Source organism: Lonchura striata, chromosome 6 (genome assembly GCF_046129695.1).
Source record: "Lonchura striata isolate bLonStr1 chromosome 6, bLonStr1.mat, whole genome shotgun sequence".
Classification (NCBI taxonomy): domain Eukaryota; kingdom Metazoa; phylum Chordata; class Aves; order Passeriformes; family Estrildidae; genus Lonchura; species Lonchura striata.
This window is the reverse complement of record NC_134608.1, coordinates 59,032,948-59,060,549: the sequence shown is the minus strand read 5'-3', so window position 1 is coordinate 59,060,549 and position 27,602 is coordinate 59,032,948. Positions and strand designations below refer to the sequence as shown.

Genomic DNA, 27,602 nt, shown 5'->3' with positions numbered 1-27,602 from the left:
GAATCAGCACAATTTTGAAATTAAAAGGCTCTCAGGCAAAGTTATGGGAATGGGAATAACAGTTCTTTACTAGGAAAAAACGAAATAAAGAGGGAAAAAGTGTAATTAGTACGAACAAAACTAGTGATGGAGTCAGAAAGCTGACACCCTGAGGAGTCAGGGTGTTGATAATAGTCCAGTGAAATGGTGGCTGCTCCTCCTGGAGTGGCAGATTAAATGCTGCTAGAGCGGGGATCTGGAGAAGGGTGGAGTTTTCTCTGAAGGTCTGGAGATGGGGTAGATGGGCCTGGTCTTCCTCTGGGGATCCAGCAGAGAAGAAGCTGCTCCTCTGGTGTCCAGCAAAGGGCTGCCCTGGTGTCCCAAAAATGCTGATTTTATGCAGGTAGGAATGCTCGGCTCCTCCCTCTGGGTGGAGCATCTCACCATGGGCTGATGTAACTTTACCAGTCATGCCGTGAGACATTCCATGGCCCATTAACAGAAGAGATCTCCCTGGAGGGAGACATAGTTCTTGGAAGAGATAAGAAAACTGCCCAACCTCCAACAGATGGCACATAGAACACATGCTTATCTTACAAGCCAGTCCAGGGAGGCACTGAGGAAAGTCCTTCAGCCCTGGAGGTGGAGGAGGGAGAGAATTTTCAGTCTGAGGTTCACTCTTGCTCTGTTTTATTCCAGTGTTAAGATGAACTTTGGAACTGCTTTTGTTTTTCTCAATCCCCATGGATATTTTAGCGTCCCATTCCTGCACTTTTCTGGGAGTTTCACTGGGTACATTTCACTTTGGTTGTGACAAAGACAAAAAACAACTTATATCACTTCAGCATTGCTCACACTCTTCCTGAAGTACAAAACTGACCAGGCCACTGGTCCTGCAGCAAGGAATAAGCTGAGAAACAGGGTGGGATGGGGTGGGGTGGGGTAGAACACAAATTTTGTGGGCTGTAGTGGCAGCAGTACCTTGGGCTTACAGCATCAGTGACAGCTGAGGGAGTCACATCTGTGAATATGGTCTGCTCAGCTGATCAGTTAATATTCTTGTAAGAAAAAAGGTGGCTGACATTGTCCTCCAGCTTCCTGGTAATCTCTAAAATATATATGATTTCATTAATTTTCATAACTGATAGCACACAAGCAGATATTTTTGAGAAAGTCAGAAGAGACGTTTGGTTAACTCCTGGATGACAAAGGGGAAAAAAAGGAAAAAAAAAAAGGACTGTGTGTTCAGAAACAGAAAGAGTGACAAATATCTGAACTGAATAATCTGCTCCAAGACAGCAGTCTCCAAAAGGCAAGGACAAAGGACTGTCAGGAGGCAGTAGACAGCCATGGCAGGACTGCATGAAAGAGGGCATTGACTTCCAGTGCAGGTAGATGATACGATTGTTACCATGGAAATGGAATCGGTACAAGGGGACGAACACAGAGGAGTCTTCATCAGGAACAAAAAACACAAATGAGTTTATGACCTCTACCTTCACCAGCTAGATAACATCCATTACTGCCCTTGTTATTCAGGTCCTGTTATGCTACACTTTCTCCATGTGCTCATTCCATGTGAACCACGGGCTTTTTTCTTTGTCATGTCCAGACCCTCCTCTACAGGGGAATTCAATGCCCCCTCCTCTGACAGCTGGATCATCCTCCTCCCAACAAAAGCAGCACTCCTCAATGCTTTGGCTGTGCTGGAGGTCCCTCACCCCTTCAGTGACACTGCAGTCACCCCATCCTTCTCCTGCAGCACGCTGTGACTGCCCCTTCCCACGGTGAGGGCAGGTTCCACTGCACAGATGCTCCTCATTCCCCCTGCCCTCAATCCCTCTGCCATCCCTTCCACAGAAAGGTGGCTCAGGTCAGGGTAAGCTGCAGTGATTATGTCCTGTTTGCACTTGGAGCAATCAGAATTATCACAGACAGAAAGGTTTTAAGCTCTCTCAGTTTATTGACCTTCCCACGGTGAGGGCAGGTTCCACTGCACAGATGCTCCTCATTCCCCCTGCCCTCAATCCCTCTGCCATCTCTTCCACAGAAAGGTGGCTCAGGTCAGGGTAAGCTGCAATGATTATGTCCTGTTTGCACTTGGAGCAATCAGAATTATCACAGACAGAAAGGTTTTAAGCTCTCTCAGTTTATTGACACCCATGTGATGAATTCAAGCTTTCTGACAGTGTTGTACTTTCTTATTTGGATTTTGTGGATGATGAGGATCTGTGATTGCTAAAAGCAACTTGCCAGTAGAGCAAAGTGTGCTGCTAGGAGCATGCCAGTTTACCTGGGTTTATTTTTACAGTCCCCATCAGAGATAAGCTTGTTTGTCAGAAAATAATATTCCTGGTTTTTTTTCCTCTTCATTCCCACTGCCTGGATGTGGAGGATGAGAGCCCCTTTAGCATTCACTCAAGCAGAAAAACACACTCTGCATGTTAGTTACAGGTGGGTTTATCACTAAAAAACGCAGCTGTGGTCTGCCTGCTTTCACCCTGCTGCATGTTTGTCCCCTGTGCTGTTTCCCACTCAGTTGCAGGACACAGCTGCAGAGAGGTGCACGGAAGCTCAGCAAAGAAACTGCAGAATCAAAACCATTAAAATGCAGCTCTCCTAACACTGAAGGAATAGCTCCTCCTGAAGGCAGAAATTGGGACCTGTGGCTCTTGGGGTTGTTTGAACTTTCCATGGGTTTGCATTGCAAATAAGAAAATATTATCTTCTTACAATTCCACCATGTTCAGCCCTAAGCCAGAAAAAGGAATGTACAGAATACCAGAATAAATAAAGTTGGAAAAGATCTCTGACATCATTGAGTCCAAACTTTGACCAGGTACCACAACACCTCCAGGGATGGGAACTCTGCCACCTCCCAGCCTCTTCCAATGTCTAACCACCTTTCTGCTGGTGATATCTGGATATTTCTCAGTCTTTCCTGATGTTCATACTAGCAGCATAAACCATGGGTGTCATTTGTCTTGGAATTTATTATTGCAAAATATATAAAAAGCTCTTGTTACTTTAAATCCCTTTTTAAAATAATTTTGAACAAGCAAAACCTTTATGTGGAAAAGGTTAATAAAAGAACTTTCTTAGCTGCTCCCCATGCTAGTGTCATATTTATTGCAGACAACCACCTACTTTTCCTTCTTATTTAAGGCTGACTTCTCCATGGGACAGACCCCATCTAGTGAGTCAGCCCCTACTCCACAATTACAGGACTGGGGCTTTTCTTTTGGCATTTTGAACTCTTTCTTAAGAGTAGAACAAGAGGGGAAAAACCTGTGGAAAATGTTTTATTTTATAAACCTTTAGCAGGTTTACATCAAAAAGTAAATACCTCTGAGGTGGCTAATTTTTGAGAGTTCCTAGCAGACTCTGACCTGGTTTTCTATTTCCCAATACTATCTTTGCCCAACTAATATGAAAACTGATGCTGAAAGACATGGAATTTTTGGGAACACCTGTAGAGATTCCCACTTTATAATATGCTGGGACTATATCTGAGTGGAAAGAAAAATCCACCTATGTTAAACAACCCCCACAGTCTGTGTAGGTAATTCAGACCTTGGGTAGGAAAAAACATGGTTGGTTTTACCTGTAACACTTGTATGGATTCAAAACAAAACCACAGCCACACAAAGTGGTGCTGCCTGCAGTCAAACCATCAAGTCCAGCTCTTGGTAAAGTCTCAATCTTTGGCCCACTCATTTCTACCAAAAGTCTCTGGGGCACTGGATGAGCCATCCTGGGACCTTAATTGAGAAAAATAAACTTATTATCAAGTGTCAATTTTCTCAATCAGAATCCAAGCCCCTCCTGGAAACTGGGAGCTCCAAAACTGAAAAAATATTATTCAACTAGACCTATCTTTCTGTATTTGTACATGGGACACTCTGTCTGTGTGATCTGATGTTGCATTTGACATTGAAATATAATTGGCATAAAATCATTGAGAAATTGAACATTTTATAAGTCTTATCTGGGTTCCCTTGTCATATATTTGTGACAATGAGGTTAGAAATAATATTTTAATTAGGATGTCCAAGTAAAGGAATAATCCTCTTTAACAGGGGATTATTACACTGCATTGTTCTGTGACCTCAAAGTTAGCTATAACTTTCTTATTCTTAATTAACTGGAAAAGGAAAGAATCCAACATGTGAACACTAATTCCTAATGCAATGAGTTAGATCATTAAAATCTTACATACTTTTCTGTTATCCAATCTTTTGTTATAATTAATTCTCTATATAGAATTTCTGGGGGCAGGGCTGATCTTCTGTTTTGTACTTCTTACATAATTCATGAAACTTTCTGTAATTAACAAATATCCAGACAGAATTAAATGCTTTTGTGGGCTTTTTAAATACTGATTTTTCAGGCAATTTATTTTAAACAATGCATATGACCAATGGCTTTTTTTTCCGAAAGTCCTTATAGTGCTGCCATTATCACTGTCCATTCTCTTCAGCTGAGGTTTAGAAGATTATTATTATTTACTATTATTATTATTAACTCAATTATTAACAAATACCCAGATGGAATTAAGTGCTTTTGTGGGCTTTCTAAATATAGATTTTTCAAACTATTTAATTTAAACAGCACATGTGCTTTATCAGAATATTTATTTTAAACAATGCAAATGACCAAAGGCTTTCTTTTCTAAAGGCCTTATAGAGCTGGCATTATCACTGTCCATTCTCTTCAGCTGAGAGTTAGGAGAGAAAGTGCCAACATCACTTCCTATGCACATTCTCAATTTGAAATCAATATCTATTCTCACAGATGGATGGCTCTCCTCAGAAGAGCTGCAAAGGTTTGCTTGGGCCTTATGCTCACAGAGTGTTTTTCCAAGAGTAATTTTAATGTGTCTGCAAGCTGCATCCTGCTTTCATGCCAGCTCTCCACTGCCACATGTACAGCTCTGTCTGGGTTTGAACAGCCAGGTGTCTGCTAAGGAAAGCAGGATCCTCCCTTGAAATGGAAAATGCAAACCCTATCCCTCTGAATTATTATAATTTTGAAATTAAGGGCCTCTCAGGCAAAGATATGAGAATAGGAATAACAGTTCTTTACTAGGAAAATTAAAAATACAAATGCAATAGTACAAAAAAGAAAACAAACCAGTGCCAGAGTCAGAGCAGCCCTGTCCCCTGTGTGTCAGGGAGGTGTCTCAGCCCCATCCCAGGGTGGCTCAGCCCTCCTGCAGTGCCAGCTGTGCTTCTGCTGGAGCAGGATCCTGCACAAGGGGGGAGTTTTCCTCTGGAGCTCCAGGGCTGGGGGAGATGGGCCTGGGCTCCTCTGGGAATGCAGGGGAAAAAAAGCTGCTCCTCTGGGAATGCAGTGGGAAGAAAGCTGCTCCTCTGGGAATGCAGGGGGAAGAAAGCTGCTCCTCTGGGAATGCAGGGGGAAGAAAGCTGCTCCTCTGGGAATGCAGTGGGGAGAAAGCTGCTCCTCTGGGAATGCAGTGGGAAGGAAGCTGCTCCTCTGGGAATGCAGGGGGCAAAGGCTGCTGTGCTGTTCCCAGGTCAGATTGGATCCAGGTAGGAATGTTTGGCTCCTCCCCTGGGCAGAGCATCTCACCATGGATGATGGAATTTTCTCAGCCATGCAGGGACACTCAGTGGCCATGAACAGGAGATAATTAATAATTAATGGTCCATGAACAACGGAGATCTCCTGGAGGGGGATTGGCTGTGGGACAGATAAAGAAAACTGCCCAGTGAACAGCAGAGAACTGCCCCACCTCTGACAGATGGCTATAGAATACACACCCCAGCCACATCTTGTAACTTAATGCAAGCTTGTAAAAACAGCTTTGGCAGAAAAGGTACAAAACCTGATGTAAAGCCTTAGATCCTCTTTATACAGATCCCAAAAAAATGAGGAAACTGCCTGAAATCAGATATTTCAGTCCCAGCAGCAATCATCTCTGAAATGTGTGCAGAATTTGTATCACTGTAAGAAACACAACCTCCTATGAGGACCTCTAAAAAGTTCTATTTCAGTAACCATTTTAGCAAAAAAAAGAACTCTGCTGAATGCTGTGAATTCCTTGTTTACTCCCCCATTTTGAAAGCTAGTGAGTACATCCAGAAAAAGACGCATTTCCTATTCAGTTGTTTGGCCATAAAATGCAAGCATAAATTTTCAGGATTAATGACAGTAGTAAACTCAAAAAATTATTGCTCAGAGTTTAGAGAACTTCCATGCAAACAAACTGAAACAACTTCCAGGCTGTCCTTTTTTTTCCCCTGTGGCATTGGTATCCTAAGAAAAACAACATATTCACATTCTTGTTGAATATTTTTTGCCATTACATTCCTAGTCAGTTTGGTAAACAAATAACTTCTTATTAAATTTCCAAGAAATGTATAAGTTGTAATTAATGAGAATTATAGAATCATTAAGGCTGGAGAAGAGCTCCAAGGTCATCGAGTCCAACCTTTGCCCAAACTCTGCCATGTCAAATAAACCACAGCTCTGGGTGCCAAGGCTCCTCTTCTTTGAACATCTCCAGCCCCACCACTTCCCTGGGCATCTCCTTGCAACGTTTAGCCACTTCTTCCATGAAGACATTTCTTCCTGATGTTCAACCTGAACTCCCCAGCTGCAGCTTGGCACCGTCGTCTCTTCTCCTGTTGATGGTGACCTGGGAGAAGAGGCTGATCCCCACCTGGCTCCAGCCTGCCAGGCAGTTGCAGAGAGTGAAAAGATCTCCCTGAGTGTTCTCTTTTCCTTCTCTGGACTTACTCCAACACCGCAATGCCCCTCCTGCAGTGAGGGGCTCAGAACTTTAAATATATAATTTGAATAAATCTTTTCCTCATCGTGTTTCAACTTAAAACAATGTTTGTTTTGCTAAACAACAGGTATGAAGATTGCACTTTTTTCTATCCAAGCAATTCAAAATATGTTGGCAATGGTCATGTGTTTGTATGTTTGTCTTTTGATATTCGAAAAACAGAAGAGATCTAATTTTTTTAATGAAAATACATTTGAGTTCTCCCCACCCACCTGTAAACCTTAACAGATTTATCAGTCAGAGTACAGCACTGACATCCAGCTGGGACAATTAAGTTGCAGTTTTCTTACCAGATCTGATTTTACTGAGCCCCTCTAATGGAGGAAGAGGGCAAGGAAGGTGCTGCTTATCATGTCCACAAACAAACTTTTTGGTGAAATATTTATATTAACATTGTCTGATATTACTCACAACAACAAGTTATCTTTAACACTGTAAATGTCGGTGCCCGTAAACACTGCTTTTCATTTCAGCCCTAACTGACTGACTAAGCAAAAAGCAGCATGGAATGCTCATAAACAAGATGTGAATACTTTTTTAAAAGGAATGTGGTGCGTTCACAGAAGGAGGATATCTGATGATGCAAAAGCAAAGCAGAAGCTAAATTTCTGTTCTTATTCATTCCATTACTTCAGGAAAACAAATATTTAGTCTCTGTACAGCTTCACTGGATAAAGTCAGTGGTTTAGGTTCTCCTCTGGTGAACTAGGCTTGAGGAACCAAGGAGGTTTTTAAAGGAGCCTGAAAAAAGTGAACATCTTCCTAAATATTTCAGCTAAAATTCCCAGAAGAAATCTTAAAATCTTAACAGCAGAAAAAAGAATCATTTACAACAGCAAAAAATGAAACACTTCTAAGGCTGAATCCATAAGCCACAATTCAGATGTGGATCAGAAAGCCTAAATCTATAGTTATGACAGAAATGCAGCTGTTGTCATATCAGCAAGTTTTGGATACTGAGGTACTTCTTTTGGCTGGACACTAGGAAGAAAATAATGGGGATTAAAAATATGTAAAAAATTCTAGTTCCGTATCAAGAGCAGAACATTTTTACTGAAACAAATATCAGAACAATAAAGATGACTGACCATCATTGTTTCCTGTTCTGAGATGATTTTTTAGGAGCTAGAACCTCCAAACTATTTAATAATATGAGTCAAATGTAGAGTGCATTAAGAAGCTGCAAAGAATAAAATAATGCATTATGATAACACACAGTAACAAATACATCTCAAATTTTAGACTGGATCTGTGTAAAGAAAATTAAACTGCAAATTACCTGAATAGATTTGCTAACTGCCCAAATGTCAACATTTACAGCGCTCATAAATAACTTTTTCTATGATTAATTGTGTTTTCATTTGAGCTAACAGAAAGCATGGCAAAGCACAGAAGCAAAGTTTCGCTTTTCAAACAGAGACAAGTTTATTTAGAGGCTTATGTAGCTTGCAATCAGCATGAAATCACAAGAGGATTCAGAGTTCAGTGGCAGTGAAATACAGGTTTTCTCAGAGTCAATCAGAACTCCTGCAGCTGTGGCACTGAGATCAAGCTGAAAACAACTCCTCTGAGAGAGTTTGTGCTGGAATTAACTTGGTTCCCCACCAGCTCCAGTCTCAAGGTGGTAAAATGTGCATGAAGCCTGTACAGCTTCTACCCCCAAGGTGTAGTCTAGTTTTTAAGCTAGTTAATTTTAAGAAAGTAAAAATATATCAGGAGACAATTTCCTGGTTACTTGCAAAATGTAATGAAAATATAGTGACCAGGATATGGGCAGTTATCTACAAAACACATTTACAGCTCAAAGGCAGGGCAGAAGGAAGAAACTCCTTAGACATTTAGAAAATAAAAAAAAAAAAAAAGGATAAAAACCTCAAACACTAAGAGTGAAGAATTGCTGAAAACCTGCAATAATAGGATAAACAAAACAGGTGCTAAATCAAATCTCAGGAAAACATCAAGTTTATCTCTGAGGGTAGAGAGAGGAACAAAGGAAATGGGAAAATGGCTAAAATTCAGATTTCAGAGAGTCAAGAAGCGTTCTTGAACAGGAAACCTCTGTTGTGCAAAACCAGGTCACGCGTCCCCAGGGAACCTGTAAATCCAGGAGTTCCCACTGCTGTGTCAATCAGGGTCAAGTACTCACAATTTCCAGGCTGGTACACCTATGTGGGTTATCAGCTGCTGGGTGCAAGGCAAGCCCTGGAGATCAGGACCTGCTGCTTTTCCTGTCCTTGGGTTGGGGGTTTTCAGTGGGATTTTATCTGTAGCAGACCTTAATGACTGCCCTGGGACTGCCACTTAGGGTGTGAATCAGCAGAGACTCAGCTCTGCAACTGGCCACTCTTTAATCTGCACAGTGAGATGGAGCCACAGCTCAGCAAAGAGCAGAAAACACCAGGGCAGAGCTGACCAGTGAGCAAAGGCAGAGCTGGGGCATGTGAGAGAGCTCCTGCATGTCAGCTGAGCCCCAGGAGCTGACCTGGGCTGCTCTGGCTCCCCTCGGGGTTAGCTGAGAGGGGTTTAGGCTAATCTCGCCTGCCTGAGAGCTGGGACAATCCCAGCCCACAGCTCCTCCCTGCAGCCCAGCCAGCTCAGGGTGTTTTCCTCCATCACAGCACCCAGAGCTGCCCCAAACCAAAAAGAAACAATCTGAATTATCTCATGACCTGCTGCAGTTGAGTGTGGGGCTGTGGGAACAGGGCTGGGAGAGAGCCACCACCACCCTGGCACACAGAGGTGAGCAAGGACACCAGCAGGGAAAGAGACAAAACACAGGCCCAGCTTGTGTCCTGCCTCCAAGCTTGCAGGTAAGCTGAACTCAGTTTTTCTGCTGCTATGGCCTCTCCTGATGTTTGAAGATACAGGATTTTGTGTATATTTTTTTTTAAATAAGAATTACCTTAAAAAAAAAAAAAACTGGCTAGATTTCCTGAAGAGATGACAACAGATATATTTTCAAACAAGAAACAGCTTAATAACATCTTCTGTAGCTCACAAAACTTTCTAGCATGTTGTTTTTTTTTTTTTTTTCCCTACAACAAATTTAGGCATTTGTTAAATCCCCCAGTGTTGTGACTGAAACAAATCCCACGACTGAACATCACCTCATGGAAGGAGCTGCAACACCAGTTTAGGTGGGGCTGCGTTCTCTACACAAATACATTCAGCCACATGTGGTATCAATCCTGTATCTGCCCAGCTGCAGATGCAGAGGTTCTAAACAGCTGTGCCTGCCCAAAAAGACTGCAGCTGCCCCCCACCAGCCCTGGATTTATTCAGGCAGCCTTGCTAGCCCCAGAATTTATAAAATGCCTCAACAGGGAGAGGCTGTGTTTGCCTGGGCGAGCCAACAACACTCCATCCCAAAAACTCTCAGGATGCCTTGCGAGTGATTTAAAGGCTGGAACACGAGATGGCGCCAAGTCCTTGTAACAGCACCACCTAAATTTGGATAATTCCACCTGTCTCAGGTGTAGTTCCAGTTACAGAAAGCAACCACATTAATGGCTTGCTTAAATGTTTTTGGTTTTTTTTAATGCTGAACGAAAGGCACAATATGTTCCTAAAAGGCTTTTTTAAGGACAGCATGTGTTAGTGAATGTTTCTGGAATAAAAAGAGAAGATTGGAGGAAAAAAACCCAAACTGCTCAACAAATGTAGTTCTCTCTGGCAAAACTATCTGCATATTAAGGATTTTATTTCTTAACTGCTTCATATCTGTCCTAGTAAAGAGACCTCTAGATCATGTGTTCTGCTAAATGATGACAGAAGGAAAAATTATAAAAGAGTTTTCATATCAAGTAGCTGTAGCTATCCTGCAAAATTTCAATATTCTATTTTCTAAATGCAGAATTTCTACTTTGATGTGGGGGCAAAATGTCTTTATTCAAGCTCCCAACTTGAATATTACAAAGTCATTCCACCAACTAAAAAAACCACAGGCATATCTTAACCACTTAAAAAAGAAAGTTTTCAAAGAGTAAGAGAAGGTTGTGGCAGAGGAAATTGGTGACGTGGCTGGCCACAAATCTCAGCTAAAGATAAAGCAGGCTACACTTTGTAGTGAGACATAATGGATTAGCTGCATGGAGTCCATGGGGAAGGATTCTCCAACACATTATTTCCTGTCTGCAGCTGATTTATCCCCATTTACAGGAAAGGAAATCCCTGAGCATTTCCATGGGTCACTTTTTTTTCAAAAACAAGAGATTTCACAGTATTGCAGCTTTCACCATCCTGCATCATAAAGTTTATTTGTTGCTTTAATGCTGGTGTTTCCTAGCCTGCAGCCTATGAGGACTGTGATTTGAGGGAAGCAGTGAAACCACACTGTGACTAATATTTGCTATAGCCTTTGAGAAAACATTTCATAAAAAAGGACGTGAAATCTTGTGAGAATTCATTCTTGAACAAATTGATACTAAAATATCCAAGTGGTTGGGACTGAATTTTGACTACTTTTTTTGCAACTAATTTACTCTCCTTCATAAACAGGAAATTTACAGCTTCATAAAAACTTTTCAGCAAATATAACAGCAATTTGGAACATACTGCAAAGTGGTGTGTCAAAAGATGATTTTTTATTTCCTGCCTCAGAACCATGAGTTTCTATCCAGGGAGCACAGCCATTTAGAGCCTTCATCTCAGAGTCTGTTTTGGCCCTTACCCTTTAGGGACTATGATCCATTTTGCCACTTTTCTGCACAATATAGTAACAGGGGAAGCAGCACAAGGAAAACGCCCCTGGAAGCATCAGCCTAAGCACCATTCAGGCACATTTGCAGGATCAGAAATCTGGCCTGAACTGAAACTCAGAATTGCCAAAGTGACCCAAAATGTGAATGTGATGCCGAGGAAGAGAAACTTGGTCAGGTCTGCTCAGTAAGTTTTAAGTACATAAGAACAAACCCTGATGGTTATATCTCCTTAGGATAAACTCTGGGATCTCGCATGGGAAATCTCACAGATAACTCTGTTTTTTAAGATGGAAGAAATGAAGGTGGTTGGTGAAGCCATGTCCAGCAGTGCTCTGCTTTGGGGCTTCTATCTTGTTTTTCTGATAGGTCTTTTCCGAGAAGGATGATTCTGCTCTCCCTGAATAAACCCCATTGTTACATAAGAGAGGCTAAGACTTAGCACAATGCCAGCTTTGTGACAGTCATGGGTCTGCACCACAGCAGCAAAGACACAAACCACTTTCATTGAAGGGGGCACTTCTGGAATGATAATTAGCCAAGAGGCCAGCACAGCTGAGGGAGTGCTCCTGGAACCCACTACACTGAGAGAGGTGCAGAACTAACTCACTTATTGCAATGATATTAAACAGGACAGACAGGACCAACGAGCTAAAGGAAGCCCAGAATTAAGATTCTCTCTCTGCTTTCTGGTGGTGCAGCAATATGATGTCAAACAGCAAAGAAATAGAGCTGTAAAATCATAACCTGTGAACAGATTGGGGCTCATGCTCTGTGCTCAGCCTCCCTCTGCTCCTGCCTGTGCTTCCCAAGGGAGTGGCAATAATTGCCTCCCCATTCCAGGCCCTTCCCCAGCACTGGGGCAAGGCCATGCTCGCCTTCCCAGGCACTGCCAGAGAAAGGCTGGAGAACAGCATGTGCCAGCAGGGCTTGGCAATTCCAGTCAGGAATAAACAGCACAGGAGGAACCCTGCATCACAGTGTCCATGAGCTCCCAGGTGCTGCTTCTATCATGTGGAAAGTTGTGCAGATACCTGTCCTAGTCCTCCAGTGAGTTGGGAAAAAGGAGGGGAAACCAGGCTGTTTTCAACTAAGTTTTGCCCAGATTGTTCGAAATTCCACTGCCTCTTTCCCAAATGGTTAAGCAATACTCAACAAGCAGTGCTGCCCAGTAATTTTTAGTATCAGTATTATGAAAATTGCAAATGTTATCAACCTATGTGACCTATTTAGGAGGACTACCTCAAAGTTGAGACAAAAGGCAAGAAACATTCAAAAGCCAAATTAATACACAGCCCGTGGATCCTTGCCAGGTTAAATTATTCTTTAGCATGTTCAGAGATGTTTCAAAGGCATTCTACTTCACTTCCCATTTTCTCTCTCTCCCACCCTGGGCATGTCTGCTCTGTACGTGAGGTCCAGTCCCCTATCTGGAATATCTGGTATGTGATTCATAGCCTTGGTGTTTTGTGTAAGTTTAAAGCAAAACTGAAATAACGTGTATTTCTTCCCAAGGTCAGAGAGTGGCTCGGTAACAGGGAACAAGTTTTAACACTTCAAGATTATTCTAGGCAAAAAGAGTTTCTAAAACTGAGGAGAACTAACTGTTCTAAGTGACAAAATGACCTTAAAACAATGTGTATTTTAGACATGCTTAAACTATTTAGGTGAAAGACATCATCAAGCCAGAAGGAAGAGAGCAAACTGTGGTGGTGGAAAAGCAACCACTCCACAAAGAGTGAAAAGTGTGTGTTAATTGCATTGTTTATGTGTCTGAAATCTCTTTATCTCACTTTCTGCCAAGTAGTTACTTGTTTAGCCAACTCCATGGAAAACTGACATCCTCAGAAGCACTCAGCTGCTGTGCCAGAACAGCACAGGTGACCCCTTTGGCCAACAGAAACTTTATCAGATTTTTGCTCAGCCAGGCACCCTAAGTGATCAAGGAACTCGCAATGACCAAAACTCGCAGCAGTTTTCATATTTACACGAGCGATCTTGGAATCTCTAGAGACAGAAGAAAAGCTATACTTCATGGGTGTGTTTTTGTTTCACGTTTATGCACTTGGAGCCTTCCTGCTCTAGAGATTTTTTCAGTCATAAACAGAGCATGAGAGGCTGATTTTTAAGCGAGAGTCAACAGGAGGGGTGATATGAAATAGTTATAACAATATAAACTACCTATGCTGTTATTTTGCTAAGAGAATTGAAATACCTAAGAAGTGCTCTAAGTAGGGAAACACCTGATTTGTAAAACTTTGGGGTAGTCAATACTATAATGTCTGCGTTAACCGGGAAAACCCTCAGTGCGTAGGAAAAAGCACAAAAAACAAAAAAAAAAAAACAAAAAAAAAAAAAAAAAAAAAAAAAAAAACCACGCGTGGTACCACTCCTTGGAAACGACACGGATTTGATTCCAGCAGTACGAGGGGTTGAAACGCTGTGCAGAGAGAATTCCCGGAGCGCAGGAATTCCCTGGAGCACCTGCCCGCGCGGGGGGGCCGGAGCGCCGGGCGCCGTCACTCGGGGGCGGCCCCGAGCGGGGCTGGCACCGGGAACGGCACCGGGAACAGCAGCGGGAACGGCACCGGGAGCGGGATCGGAGCGGGATCGGAGCGGGATCGGGCTGCGAACCAGCCGCCCGAACCCTCGGTGCGGGAGGCGGCGGAGAGCGCTCCGGCCGCCCGGGCATCCCGGGCACCCCGGGTACCCCGGGCACCCCGGCTGTCCCGGCGCTGCGGAGGCACCACCGGGCGCGATCAGGGAGAGGATCAGGATCAGGAGGATCAGGAGCAGGAGCGGGCCCGGGGTGTCCGAGCGGGGCCGCTCCCGGCGCTGGCAGCGCCTGTTGCTGCCCCGCTCCATCCCGCCGGCTTTCACACGGACGCGGCTCCCGAAAGGTAAATATTTATCCTCGCGGCGGACACAGCTCCGAAACTCGAGCTGGGCTGGCAAGCCGGGAAATAAAGCAGGGGGTTCAGCAAGCGCTGTCAGTGATGACATCCAGCTGCAGCCGAGCTCTCGAAGGTGGGAATCCCCCCTTCCTCCCCTTTCCCAGGCTTTGGCAATTAACTATAAAAAAAGCGGTGTGGGGGGGGTGTATTCATAGTAGTGAGGAAGAGGTTGTTTAAAGGGTGTTCAGGAAAAAATGCGCTGGCTGTTGGAGCAGCGCAGAGATACGGGAGGTGAGGGGATGTCAATGTCCCATGGGCTAGCGCTGTGCTGCTGGGATAAAAATAAAAATATCTCCTCCTAACATTTGCAAGAAGGATAAGGAACCACCCTCCTTTGTGCATCGTCCTTTGCTCAGCTTTGCGTGGGGCAAAGAAGATGCTGAGAATCATTTTGGCAGGTCAGCCACTCTGCCTGTGTGTGGGTGTAGTGCAACGTGTGCTTTTGAAGATTTGCATGTTCCACACTTTGTATTTCTACGGCCAAAAAAGTCACTTGCAATTTCAGATTTTTGGCTTTAAGGCTGTGGAAGGAGGGCAATCACTGAGGGATACTTTTCTGATGTTGTTTTGTTTGTTTGTTTGTTTTTTTTAAGTAATATATGAACAAGTGCATAAAAGATTCTACTTTGAAACTTGTTATGGAAATGTGGAAAGAACAGGTGTGACAGCAAAGAATGCAGAATTCCAGCTTTCCGTGCTTATTTTTTGACTTTGCCTGTGTTGCTGATTTTTGCTTGCATCTGCTGTATGAAATTTAAAACCAATGAATCTTTAAGTTTCTCTCCATCTTTCTAATGGAGAAATACTTGGAGTAAAACTCGGCATACCAGGAAAGTGAAAGGTCAAAGTGGGAAAAACAAGCAAATATGGGTTGTTGTTTTTTAAATGATATGGGGTTTTCTATCCACTATCATGACTCCAGTTGAGAACAATTGTAAAGGCCTCTTGAACCCGAAGGAAAACCAGTGTAAGTTATAGAGAGGGAGAACTCAAAAGACCCTTAGCTTTGTCTTCAGGACAGGTATAATTGGTACCAGAATATGTGAAAAAAACATATTTAAAAATAATAATAATATCACTTATAATGTATAAAATCATTTGAAGTCCCCAGTAGCAAGACTTACGCTGAGGGATAACACAAGACTGGTCTCACCACTGACTGCTGAAGTTTTTTTCTGTTGTAGAGACACATGACTTGCCTGTAACTCTTCTGAACTAATGTTAGCATCACTTTTGAAAACTTAAATGCTTTATTTACCTGAGCTAGGTAGTAATCAAATATAATAATTAAAAAAAAAACATATAGCTTATCTGTCACCCATCTGGGACTCTGCCCTATGGAAAGCCCAAATTAAAGGGAGGGGGCAGAAACTGTTTGGTGTGTGGCTGGAACGTGGTAGGAATTGGGCTGGGAGCATTGTTCCCTGATTCCAGATTGCCTGGATGCTTTCACCTCCTGTCCCAGGAAGCAGAAGGATCAGAGAGCACTGCTGCTGCCATCCTGATTGCACACCAGCAGCCCTATCCACGTGTGGATAAGTAGGGAAAACAGGAAGGTGGTAGGGAAGGAATAGATAAAGATGAGATAATAAAGGTTATCTTCCCCTCACTCCTCCTGTATCTGATCTCACTTCATCTTTCTTCATGTGGTTCCAGCAGTGTGCAAAAGGGATCAGGGGGTGTGTGTGTAGCAAAGGGAGAAAGTTTTGATGATGTAGGCACAGACCACAGAAGTGTTTTTGGGGTTCTTGAATCCATTCTCCCATTTTCCTGTCACGCTTGTTGCACTGAGCCAGGGTTTCTCCAGACAGACCATGCAGACTCTGAGGCAGCAATGTGTGACTCCATGTGGCAGAGAGAGTTTGAATGGAGCATGGGGGGAGGACAGATGGACAAGAGTAGAGTGGAGACCTAAATAATCACCTTCCTCAGTGAGCTGGTTGTGTCAGCAATCAGGCAAGAGAGGCAGAGGGACAATGTCCTGTGAGTGCAAAAGAGGAGAAAATGAAACAGAACGAGACACTGAGCCACATCTTTGTTATTCCATGTGCAGTTCTGCTTCCAGCCCTCATTTACCTCACTTGTTTCCTGTTGGCCTCTTGCTGGTGTCTCTCCTCAAAACAAACAAACTCCCACAAAATCCTACAAGGCACTCATCCCCAGACACTGCTTTCACTCTTATTAGGCTACTCAGAGGCAGAGCAGAAACTCAGTTGGTTTTCCCTGCAGCTAAGGATTTGTTTGAGCTCAGGCAGCCTTGACCTGGTAAGGTTAGCAAAGGACTGTTCACACAGGTAAAGCAGGGCCTCAATAGGGCTCTGTTTATTAGCCAAAAATTCTACCTTCCTCCTGGTCCCTTCCACAGAAAAGACATTTACAGCAATAGGATGAAACCTCCTCCTTGCTTTAGAAGTCTATAATGTGATGATTTAGTTTATCAAAGCAGAGAATGATAAATAAGGAAATGTGTTTTATGATAATGATCACTCAGTGTAGGTGCAAAATCATTGAACAAAGAAAGGCTTTTCTGTGTTTTCCAGAAATACCCACGGGTGTGGAAATAGCAATGCAGCAGAAGATGACATTGTACAGGGCAGTAAATTAGGGTGGCAAACTCATTCCTGTTTGCCACCCCATTCCCAGAGATCACTTCAAGCTCTCTAGGTATGACCTTGGAAATCTCCTCAGCTACTCAAGAGGGTTTGGCAGCAGTGGCTGTCCCTGGAGGGACACTTGATCAGTCACCAGAGTTCTGTAGATATGTATGAAATAACTTTTGCTTCAGTCGATACCCTGAGAATCGGAAAGTTTGAGCAGTGAATTGAGTTTTCCCCAGTTTGCTTTTGTCTGTTCAGTGCTATCAACTCACCTGTTCCTTTGAATCTGAAGAAACTGAGAGTCCCACCTTTGCTCAATCTGTTTTTAACTTTGGCTAAGGACCAGCTCTGAGGTGATGTCTTTGATAACCTGTGGCAACTGAATTTCTTCCCGTCTTCTCTCTTCCACCTTTGCAACATTTTAGTTCTTCTTTTACATAAATGCACATTAAGCAACAAAATAAAGGTGCTTTTTTTCTTGTAGATGCCTCTGCCTTGTATGTTTTAGTGTGACATTTTTATTTCAAGTCTCTCTGACCTTGTAGCATTGCAGTTACCTTTTTTGTTTCCATCTTCATGTGTTTATTTGCTATAAAACCATTTCTCAGTGGCACTTTGCTCTTATCTGGTAATTCATTGATGCAGAGAACAAAGCAGGTAAATTACAAGGATAATTTATTTTTGAAGCAAACATAAAAAGTAAATCCTGGTGGCACTGCTGCCAGTCTAGGTCAATTTGTGTTTATAATGTGCACCTGTCAAGTTCCAATGGAGTGGTTTAGAGGGTTTAAAACAAAATCTGGATTTTAAACTCTAATTTGATAACCTGGTACAACAAGATTTTATTACTGCTTTGTGGTTCGCTAGTATTGCTGAAAAACCTGTCACTGAAATTTGCTGAGGGGAAAGAGCTGTATATTTTCATACAGATCAAAAAGGAAAATATGGCATCTTCAGCTGCCTAAAACAGGGTTTTATTTCTCTGTCAGATCATCAACAAACAAATGACGAACCATTAGTGGTTTTCTCAACTCTGTGTGTGTGATATATAAAATATATTCCGTGTTTCTCTGTTTAGTCAAATTTTCCAGGTTAAATCTGAAGTAACTGAGGATAAAAGTTGAGGCTTGAATACAGGTTAAAGTAGAGCACTGTGTAGAGGAGTAAAGATAAGAAACTTGATGTGACCACACAGTATTCAAGGAATGGTAAATAATGGACCTGGCTTCCAAACAGTTGCAAGTATGACCTGGTGATTGTATGAGAAGCCTTTGGCATATCACCCAAGGAAATGGTGGCAAATTGATGGTGATTTCCTGAAGCAGAAGCAGATAGGAATTTGGAGAAAACAGATCAGCTGATTCTCCTTCAAGGAAACCTTGCACTGTTTGGAGGGCTGAAATCAGACTGGACGCTCAAAGTCAAGAAAAGGACAGGTCCAAAGGATGCCTCTGTGGGGGTTGTTTTCATTAGAGCAACAGAAAGTGTATGAATATTCACAGAGAATTATTCACGCTGCTTAGGTCTTCATACTCTTTAAGATCAACAGATCGCGTGCCAGTTAAGGTAATTGGTGAAGATAAATCTAAGCTGTTGCATTCTAATCTGAATTTCCAGCACTTAGAGTATGGGAACTCCTGTTTCATCTTATCCTCTTCTGAAAGCAAGTCTGGTTGGTCTCTGCATTCAGAGGTGACTTAGCTAGGGTTGTCTCCTTTCTTCTCTATGTACTGCTCATACAAAAAAAGAGTAATTTTATTTCCAATTTCTGCTATTTTCAACCCAAAGTTTATTTCAGAAATCTTATTTGTTGAGGGGAAGATATTTTCCATGTGTCTCTTGAATGTAGTGAATCATATTTTTATTCCTCTACAGTGCAGATGGTAGCATCTGCTTTAAAAAAACATAATTAGAACATCTTATTCTAATGGCATTGCAGTAAGATTTATGAGTGTGTTTCTGGGATTATCACAAACTAATGAACATAATCCAATCAGCTCTCAAAGAGAAGAATTCTGATGTCTCACTCCAGACAAAAAAAATTAAAATCTCTAGCAAACACCTTGGAGAGATAACCTGTTTTATGTGGATAGGTAGGAAACAAGCACAAACCACTTATGAAAGTAGAATGTGTTATTCCCTTAGAGTGTGTTCATTACAACTGAAGAAAAGTAAAAGCAAAATTAGTGAAGTCAATATTTTCTTTTCTTCTTCTTCTTTTTCTTCTGTAAATAAAATTTAAGTATGATATGATATTATATTAATGTAGAAAGTATTTTAATATTAGTACAGATTATATTAAACCTGAAAATTTCAGTCACAGGCATTATAAATGATTAGTTAACTATTTCTTGAATTAAAACGTTCTTCAATTTAGAAAGGTGAATGCATGCAAAGTAGAAGTGTTACCTGAAACTGTAAAGTACATTTTTCAGTCTGCTCTGGCAGACTTTGTATGTATAAAAAGAAAATCATATTAGAACCTTTGTCACTAAAATAAAGTTGTTCTAACAAGTTTTTGTGCAAGAAGGAAGTCTGTTCTGGCCTGCTTTGCAGAGCATGACGCTGCTCTGTTGTGAAAAATAGTGAATAATCCTCAATAGTTACTCACCTATACAATGCCCAGTGTGGGCAACATTTTGTAATAATTGTAAATCAGGCCAAAATTAGAAAACCATTTCAAGAATTTTGGTCCAAATCTGTTTTGCCTGGATTGCCTTCTTCATTTAGTTAAAATGAAGGAAACTTGGTAGTATCTTCAGCTTCCTCTGCAGATTGTGAAGCACAGCTGGTTCTCATTTAACTGGCAAAAGGCAGATTTTAGAAACCTTTTTATACTTCTTTTTTTAGCATGGGGAGAGGAGCTTGTGTTCAGTGCAAATGGTTTGTTATGAAAGGAATTCATACTCTAAAAATTTATCTGGGATTCACCAGCCATTTGTAGTTTTTTATTTAATCAAAGCTTCTGATTATCCAGGACTAATTGCAAATGGGAGTAGCAGCTGCTCACTTCCTTTTTGAAACCCAGATTTGAGTACTTAGAAGAAGAGGGTAATTAGCAGAGACTGATAAAAGTGCCATACCAAGCAGAATGTTCATAAATATCATTTCACTGTAAATGAATTTTATTTGCTTTTCTTAACTAATGAATAAACAGATCAGTTACATGTTTACAGCACAGTCTAAAAGAAAAAAAGAAAAACTACCCCTTATCAATAAACAGAAATAGAGGGAAAAAATTTCTTCATGACAGAACTCTATTGCACTATTTGCCAATATGACCATATTCTTCTTTTCAAGTAGGAATGGACAGGATCTATATTATGTTTGGAATTATGAAACTGTCTTGAATATTTCCACTTGGAGGTTTGAAAACAACTGAAAGGGGACTATATCTCTCTTATATAATAGCAAATCAAATTTTCCTTGCTAATTTAGTAGAATACAAAGATGCCACAGTTACTGATATGGAAGCAGACTGATCCATTTTCTGGAAAATTTAATTAACCTGAAGAAACTGATAGTGAATTCGGATTCCCTTTTCTCTCCTGAAATAGGAGCAGAAGATAATGTTATCCAACAGATGGTCATTTAGTCTTTTTTCTCTATTTTACTTTGATGCAAGTGGCCCTGAATGCAAGAAACTTCTGACAAACTTTTCATGCAGGAAAATCAGCTGGTAACTGTTAGGGATTAAAGGACTGTGTAAGTCATTAACCTGAAATAATTTCATTTTGTGGCTGTATTAATAAACAGGTCAAATAAAGGCATTGTTATCAAGCATTAAAATACATGATTAAGTTGTTAACTGAGGGAACTCCATAGGTGCATTCACAGACCAAATATGAGCAGTAGGACTTTCAAATAGCTCTAAAAATCTGCTGTGAGCCCTAATATGAAATACTCTGGAGCAAGACAGGATGTGTAAAAGTCTGGCAATCAGCATGCCCCCAGGTGTCATTCCTGATTTTGACAGTGCATTTTAGGACTTCAGGCTTTGCTGTGATGACATTCAGGCCCTCTAAAGTAATGTAAGAATTCTTTTTCATTTTTCTGCTCTGTCAGAACAAAGGTGTCAATCTCAGAAGCAGTAGAATTTGACTAAATGTATAACAATATATTGTCTTGGCTACAGTTATACTCTAGCATTTGGAATTTTTCTATTTATTTCAACCATATGAAAGAGTTCTGGGGACTGGAATTAGCACACAGTAGAATTTTAGCTGGAGTTTTATTTTTTTGGCAAATCCTTTTGTGTTATTGTTCATGTTCAAGTTGTTAAGTACTTATCTGGAAAGGAATCTAGAGAAATCCTCTGTGTGTTCATTATAATGGTTTAACATGCCCTAAAAGTAGTGGGAATTTAGAGAACAAAAGGTATCCTTTAAATACACCTCAGTGATGGATGATGCTGACAGCATCCTGAACTTCAGCTGTAAATATGTTTATAAAACCCAGGAGAGCACTGAGTTTATGAATAGGTTTGTTCCTAGGTTCAGCTCTTGCATTCTGTTCATTTGCAAAGTTTCCAAAAGCTTTCTGAATCAGGTGTCTTAGCAAATCTGTGAGCCAAAATGACTGAATTGGAATATGGAAAATTTAGAGACTCAGAAGTAGAGGCTTGAAAGATTTACTGAGCAATCAGTCTCTATCTGGAAATGACACTTTTTTTTTTTTTTTTTTTTTTTTTTAAATTCAAAAAGGCATCCTGATGCATGGAACTGGGGTTTTGCTTTTTCTTATCTTTCTTAGTCCCTCTCATCACATATAACAAATAAGGAGAAATTTACATTGATTTGGTTTACCCTTGATAAGATGATTTGACATGGAAACATATTCATTTTACATTTGTATAGAACTTGGAATAAATACCTTGAAATGGTCGGCAGACACTGCATGATGGGCGCTATGGGTGGTAAGAACTTGAGAACACCTCTTATAGTTGTTACTAAAAGGTGCAATATATTACAGGACAATTTTGAGATCTCTTTTGTAACCTGTGCCACAGGAGTATCCACTTTGTGGCAGCAGCACAGTGAGCACTTCAGAACTCTTTCTAAGCCTATAAAATCTTTTCCCCAGGTACTCAAAACTGGATATACAGTTTGGGGGTTTTTTGTTTGTTTGTTTGTTTGTTTTTATTATAGTGGTATTGCTTGTTTTACTTGTGGTGATAGAGCCAAAACAGCAGCAGTGCACACAGATGTGTGAAACACAAGAGCTGAGCATTTGAGTGGGTTTTTAGGGAGGTGAATCCCTTAAGAGCCTTCCCTAGGTAAATATGTGTTTCTGTGAGCAAACACAGCTCCTCCATCAGCAGGTCACCGAGGAGCCTTGTCACACATTCATTGTGAGCTGCTCTATGCCCCTTCTAAAGTCAGCTTCTGCTTTCAGTGCATGCCTAATCTGTCTCTAGGCATCTTGGTATTCACTTTTTCTCTAGGATTCACTGGAAAAAAAAGAATAAAGGGGCTTGCATTCTTCTTGCCACCTGTAATAATGTTTCTTCAGCTGGGGGACATTATACACTTCTCTCACCTCTGTGAATCTTAATTGTTCTTGGACATCCAGCTGCTCTTCTGTCTTGCAGCATTACCTATCTATATAATGTCCTTTTTATTCAACATTAGAAAATCATGTTACTCCATTAAGTATGGAAAGCAATTATGATAGTAGGCTGGGATTTAAAATTCAGCTGTGGCACAGGGTTTGATACAGATACTTTCTTAGTGGTGGCCAGTTCTGCAGGGAGTAAGATGTCCCACATTCTGGATAATGGAGGAGAAAAACCAACAAAAGATATCATTTTAAACCAAGCTTTTTCTCGCTGTAAGAGTTTTTTTGCCTCTTGGTTATGATGTCCAGGTGCTGGAATGATGAGTTACTTGTCCTCAGAGTTGTCTTGCTCAAGTTTAGGGCTTGATATGATGAGTGATCTCAGACTTAGGGAGAACTTAACAAAGCTTGAGGAGAAGGATGTACCACTGACAGTGGGCACAAAGAATGCAGAATTTACAGGCCACAGGGATTTTGGGCAGAGTTCCCAAAATAAGGAAGAAAGTAACAAAGCCACCTCAGCAACTGGTGCAACTCTGCTCTGTGTGTGGGTTGGTCTCTGGCCCACCAGGTGAAATAACCTATCTGGGGACAACGGTTGTACCTGTTCTTGAGGCAGAGAAAGAGGAAAAGCTTGAAGATTGTTCCGTGAAGATTATTGAAAATATCCTTGGGGAAGAAAGCTATCTATATAGGAATGTTTTGTTTATAAGCACAGAAATTAAACTGGCACAGCTGTTAAAATTTATATTTTTGTTGATATGCTGAGTAATGTGGGATGTGGTGCTTTTCATAGTGATCCATTTTCTGTTCCCAGTTCAGTGCTTTTAATCCAAGCGGATTCGATTTTGTTGAATTTGCTGTTTCTAGCAGAAGTATGTTTTTCTTTTCTTTGTTTCCCACAGACACTTTCCTCAAAATAGCTACTGAAGCTTCAATTTATACAGAAGTGCTTGATACTGTCAGTTCCTGTTAGTATGAATTCAGCATATTTCTATCCACAGATGCAGGTTGGGTAATATTAAACCAGCCTAGTAGTGTTAAACCAGCCTAGTGAGTGTTATTTATAAACTGCTGCACAGAATGTTTCAAAGGGGGAAAAATACTCATATGAAAATGAATTTTGCAGAGTCAAAAAGCTGATGTTTTACTATACATTTTTAGCCTTTAGATCTAAAGCTGAGTTCAGACTTCACAAGAGCCTTAGTGTCGCATTTGTAAAGCTGAGGGAAATTCAGGACAGAACTTTATAATCAGGGTAACCCAAGAGTAGATAGTTTTGTAATAATAAATATTCATAAGAGGTATTTTTATTCTTTGTGTCTATGTTGAACTGTTTTTCTGTGCAGCTTAACCCAGACCGCAGGTTTTTTACCTTAGATATCTTGTGGATAAGAATTGCCTCTTTGCGTAATGTTAGAAAGTGATGCTGTATTAATTCTCTTACGTAATGTGTTAAATGTAGTTTTAGGTTATAACATAAGGTTAAAATAGAGACTATGTATGTGGGGGAAGTTTTTTTAGGAATGAGATACTGGCTTCGAGGAACATCTAAACCTTCCAAAGGAGAGGAATTTATGGCTTCTTATCAGAAGAAAATAATTTCTTCAGGCCTTGCTCAGACTCGATGATGCCAGGGGATTAAAGTAAACAGTTGACATACAACAGACAGAGTTTCTTGTTTAGAATAGAATGTATGCATAACCATGAAGGATGTAGGAATATGCAACTAGTGTATTGGTTTAAGGGTGATTCCTTTGTTCACAAGTCATGGTTTTCATGACTCAGTGTCCGAGAGCATCCAGACATCCATAATTCTTTGCTTTTTATTGTCTTGCAATTGTCCTAACTCTAAACTTTATTACTCTAACTGTATTATTACTTTTATAACCATTTTATTATTATTAAACTTTTAAAATTTCAAAAACCAAGTGATTGGCATTTTTCACATCAACCCTGCCCTTTTTTCTGAGGTTGTGCTGCAGAAAAACCCATCTGGAGTACCTCAGCATCCACTGGTGCCAATTCCTTCCCTCATCCTCACCTGTCCCAGAGTCTGCCCATGTTAAGGAGAATTTAGTGCTCTCCACTCTTCTGAACCTCCAAAGTGAGTTGTTTCTGTAAAGATTTGTGGCTTTTACTCTGCACAGAAACATTCACACCTTCACCTGTGTCACCATGAGATTCTTTTGCAGATGAATTCTTTTGCATCTTTCTAAAAATCAGAAATACCCTGCACCTTGAATGATTCCCATTGCACTCCAAGGGCTCCATGCGCTCCACCAACTCTGCCTGCTCCCTGAGGAGTGTTTGCTCTTTGCTGAAAAGGCAGCTGATTTTTACAGTGATCCTCTTTGTGCATCCAGGAACTGAAGAAACAGAGAAGATTTGAAAATTGGATTTGAAGAACACCTTCTGCCCCTGTGTTAGCACTGTTTAGCTTGTCTAAAGCTCTAGGAGTCTGACAGAGGTTAGCTTTGAAAATTTTGCTTAGCATATCTTCCTAATCTCTCTCCATTTCTGTCAAGGATTTGTTATCTGCTTTACTCTCCTTAATTCATGCACTTTAATCGGTGCATGAATTCTGTGTTTATTTTTACTACAACTCCTCACCTCTCGATTTACCAGAGCATGAATTTACTTACATGATGTGGGGGTGGGGGGAAGGTGTGGTCTGAGCAGTTTCCCAGGCATAGGACCTGGATTTAAGGAACTCCAAAGATCTCGTTGAAATGTTGACCTTCATGGAAGAAAACTCAGAGCTGTGACCTTGAGGCCAGTGAGATTGGAAGGAAAATTTAAAAAAACCCCCACACTTTGTTTTAAATCTTGAAATTTTGAGGATTTAACCTTTCTTAGTTGTAAAAGTCTCTGAACCAGATGTGAACTGCAATACCAGATCTGACTTTTGTATGTGTTTATTTTAAGAGCAGAAATGTTCATATTTTGGCTCAGAGATTTTCCTCTCGTGTATTTTATCAGGTAGTGTTTTGTTCAGCTGAAGTTTATATGCAAATTATTTATTAATTGTGTTGCTTTTTTCTTTAATTTTAACTAGTTAGAAGACAGAGAAGTGAACTAAAATATTTAGACTTTTCGGACTTAATACAGTAATGATGCAGTTTTAAGATTTGCAAAGTCAGAAGATATAATGTTTTTCCTTTATATTGTATATATAACCCAGAAAACTTCATATATCTTATAACAACATGAAATTAAATGATGAAGGGCTTTTTTTAAGCTTTTATGGACAAAGTTTAAAGCAACACTGAGGAATGAAGGGCTTCCTGCAGCTGCTGAAGTGTTGCAGAGAGGAGCTGAAGAGAGCTCACTTTGCACATGCCATTCTGCCAGCGTCAGCTTTTGTATGTAAGGATGAGACTTTGTGCAAACATGAGTCAGGAAATCTGGTTATGGCACCAGTAGGAACTGTAACTCTATATCCACCAGGCCTGTGGAGGAGTTGCTGTGAGGTCATCTGTGTTTTAAAGCATCAAGTATCAGTCAGCTCTAGCATTTTTTAAAGGGGGCTTTCTTTTTTCTTTCACCTTCTGCTCCCCCCAGAATTGAAATTCAGACTGGTATTAGCAAAATTAATGAGTTTACTTTTGAAAAGAGCTGTTTGACTTTGACTTTGCCACTTCATAGTGCAGGAAGTTTAGCTGTGTTCTGTTCCCTTTGTATTTTAAATTGAATTATTTAGCATATTATGTTTAAAAGCATCATTGCTTAATGCTTGTTGCTCTGACTTTCATCAGTAACACACAAATATGATTCTTTTAGCGTGCCAAGGTACATTTCAGGATACCCCCTCATACAAGGACTGCCAGCAAGGTGTTGAATAAGGACTTTAGCAGTTCTGCCACTTACCTGAAAAAATTTGCTATCAGGTCTTTGTTTAACTTTGGCTAATTGATATTTCTCTTTAGAGCTGTCCATTCTGCCTTCCTGTGGGCACTTTACACTTTCCAGCTCGAAATAAACTTGTTTTTTTCTTTCCTGTTCTAGCTATTCTTAAAAACCCTCTGAAATGGCCTTGATTTTATTTATTACAGAATGGGTAATCAATGAAAGAAGAGGGTTTTTACCTTTCTGCCTATTCCAGTGAAGCATATGAAGGGGAAATAGAGCAAGTACTGTGTGTATTAAGAAATAAATGAAATTTAAGCTAGAACCACAGAACGGTTTGGGTTGGAAAGGGTTACAAAAGTCATCCTGCCATGGACAGGGATGGCCTTCCACTATCCCAGGTTGCTCAGAGCCCAGTCCAGCCCACTGCCAGGGATCCAGGGGCAGCCACAGCTTCTCTGGGCATCCCTGTGCCAGGGTCTGTCACCCTCACAGTAAAGAATTTCCTCCTGATATTGAATGCAAACCTACCTTCCTTCAGCTTAAGGCTCTTACCCCTTTTTCTGTCACTGGTGCCCTTGTGAAATGTCCCTCTCCAGCTCTCCTGTAACCCCTCTGGGCACTGGAAAACTGCTGGAAGTTCTCCCTGAAGCCTTCTCTCCTCCAGGCTGAGCAAGCCCAGCTCTCTCAGCTGTCAGATAAATAGGATTTCTGGCTGGAGAGCCCTGGGAGATCCTGCACAAGTAGCATCCCTTAGGCAGTCATTCTAGTGACCATCAGAGATTATTTGTTCCCTGGACTGCTAGTTAGGACTAAGGATTATCTTAATTAGAGAGTTCCAGCAGGTTCTCAAAGGCCAGGATCCAAATATGAATTTATAAGTTTTGTAACTGATGGAGCCATGAGTTGGAGGGATGGATCAGTGGCTGTGCTCTTGGCTGGGTGCTACACAGAGTGTGGCTGGGGGAAAAGAAAGGTGGGAAAGAGAGAGTGGAAGTTGGGCAGATTTCTGCATTCCAGGGCAGGAGTCCTCTTGCAGCTGAAGTAAAACTTGGAGGACTTCTGAGCTTATCCAAGGCACTTGATATTTCATTATGCCATTAAGTACAAAGCAATGTAATACTCAAATCTGAATATTTAAAGAGTCTACAAGCAT

The 27,602-nt window shown here is 41.1% G+C and overlaps 1 protein-coding gene across 1 annotated transcript in view; it reads left to right on the top strand.

Annotated features, from left to right (window-relative positions):
- The first annotated feature begins 14,206 nt into the window (after nt 1-14,206).
- PPFIBP2 (PPFIB scaffold protein 2) overlaps nt 14,207-27,602 on the top strand; it is a 96,336-nt gene continuing 82,940 nt past the window's right edge. The window contains exon 1 of the mRNA XM_021527572.2: nt 14,207-14,390. The gene's annotated coding sequence lies outside the window, so the exon portion shown is untranslated. The remainder of the gene's footprint in view (nt 14,391-27,602) is intronic.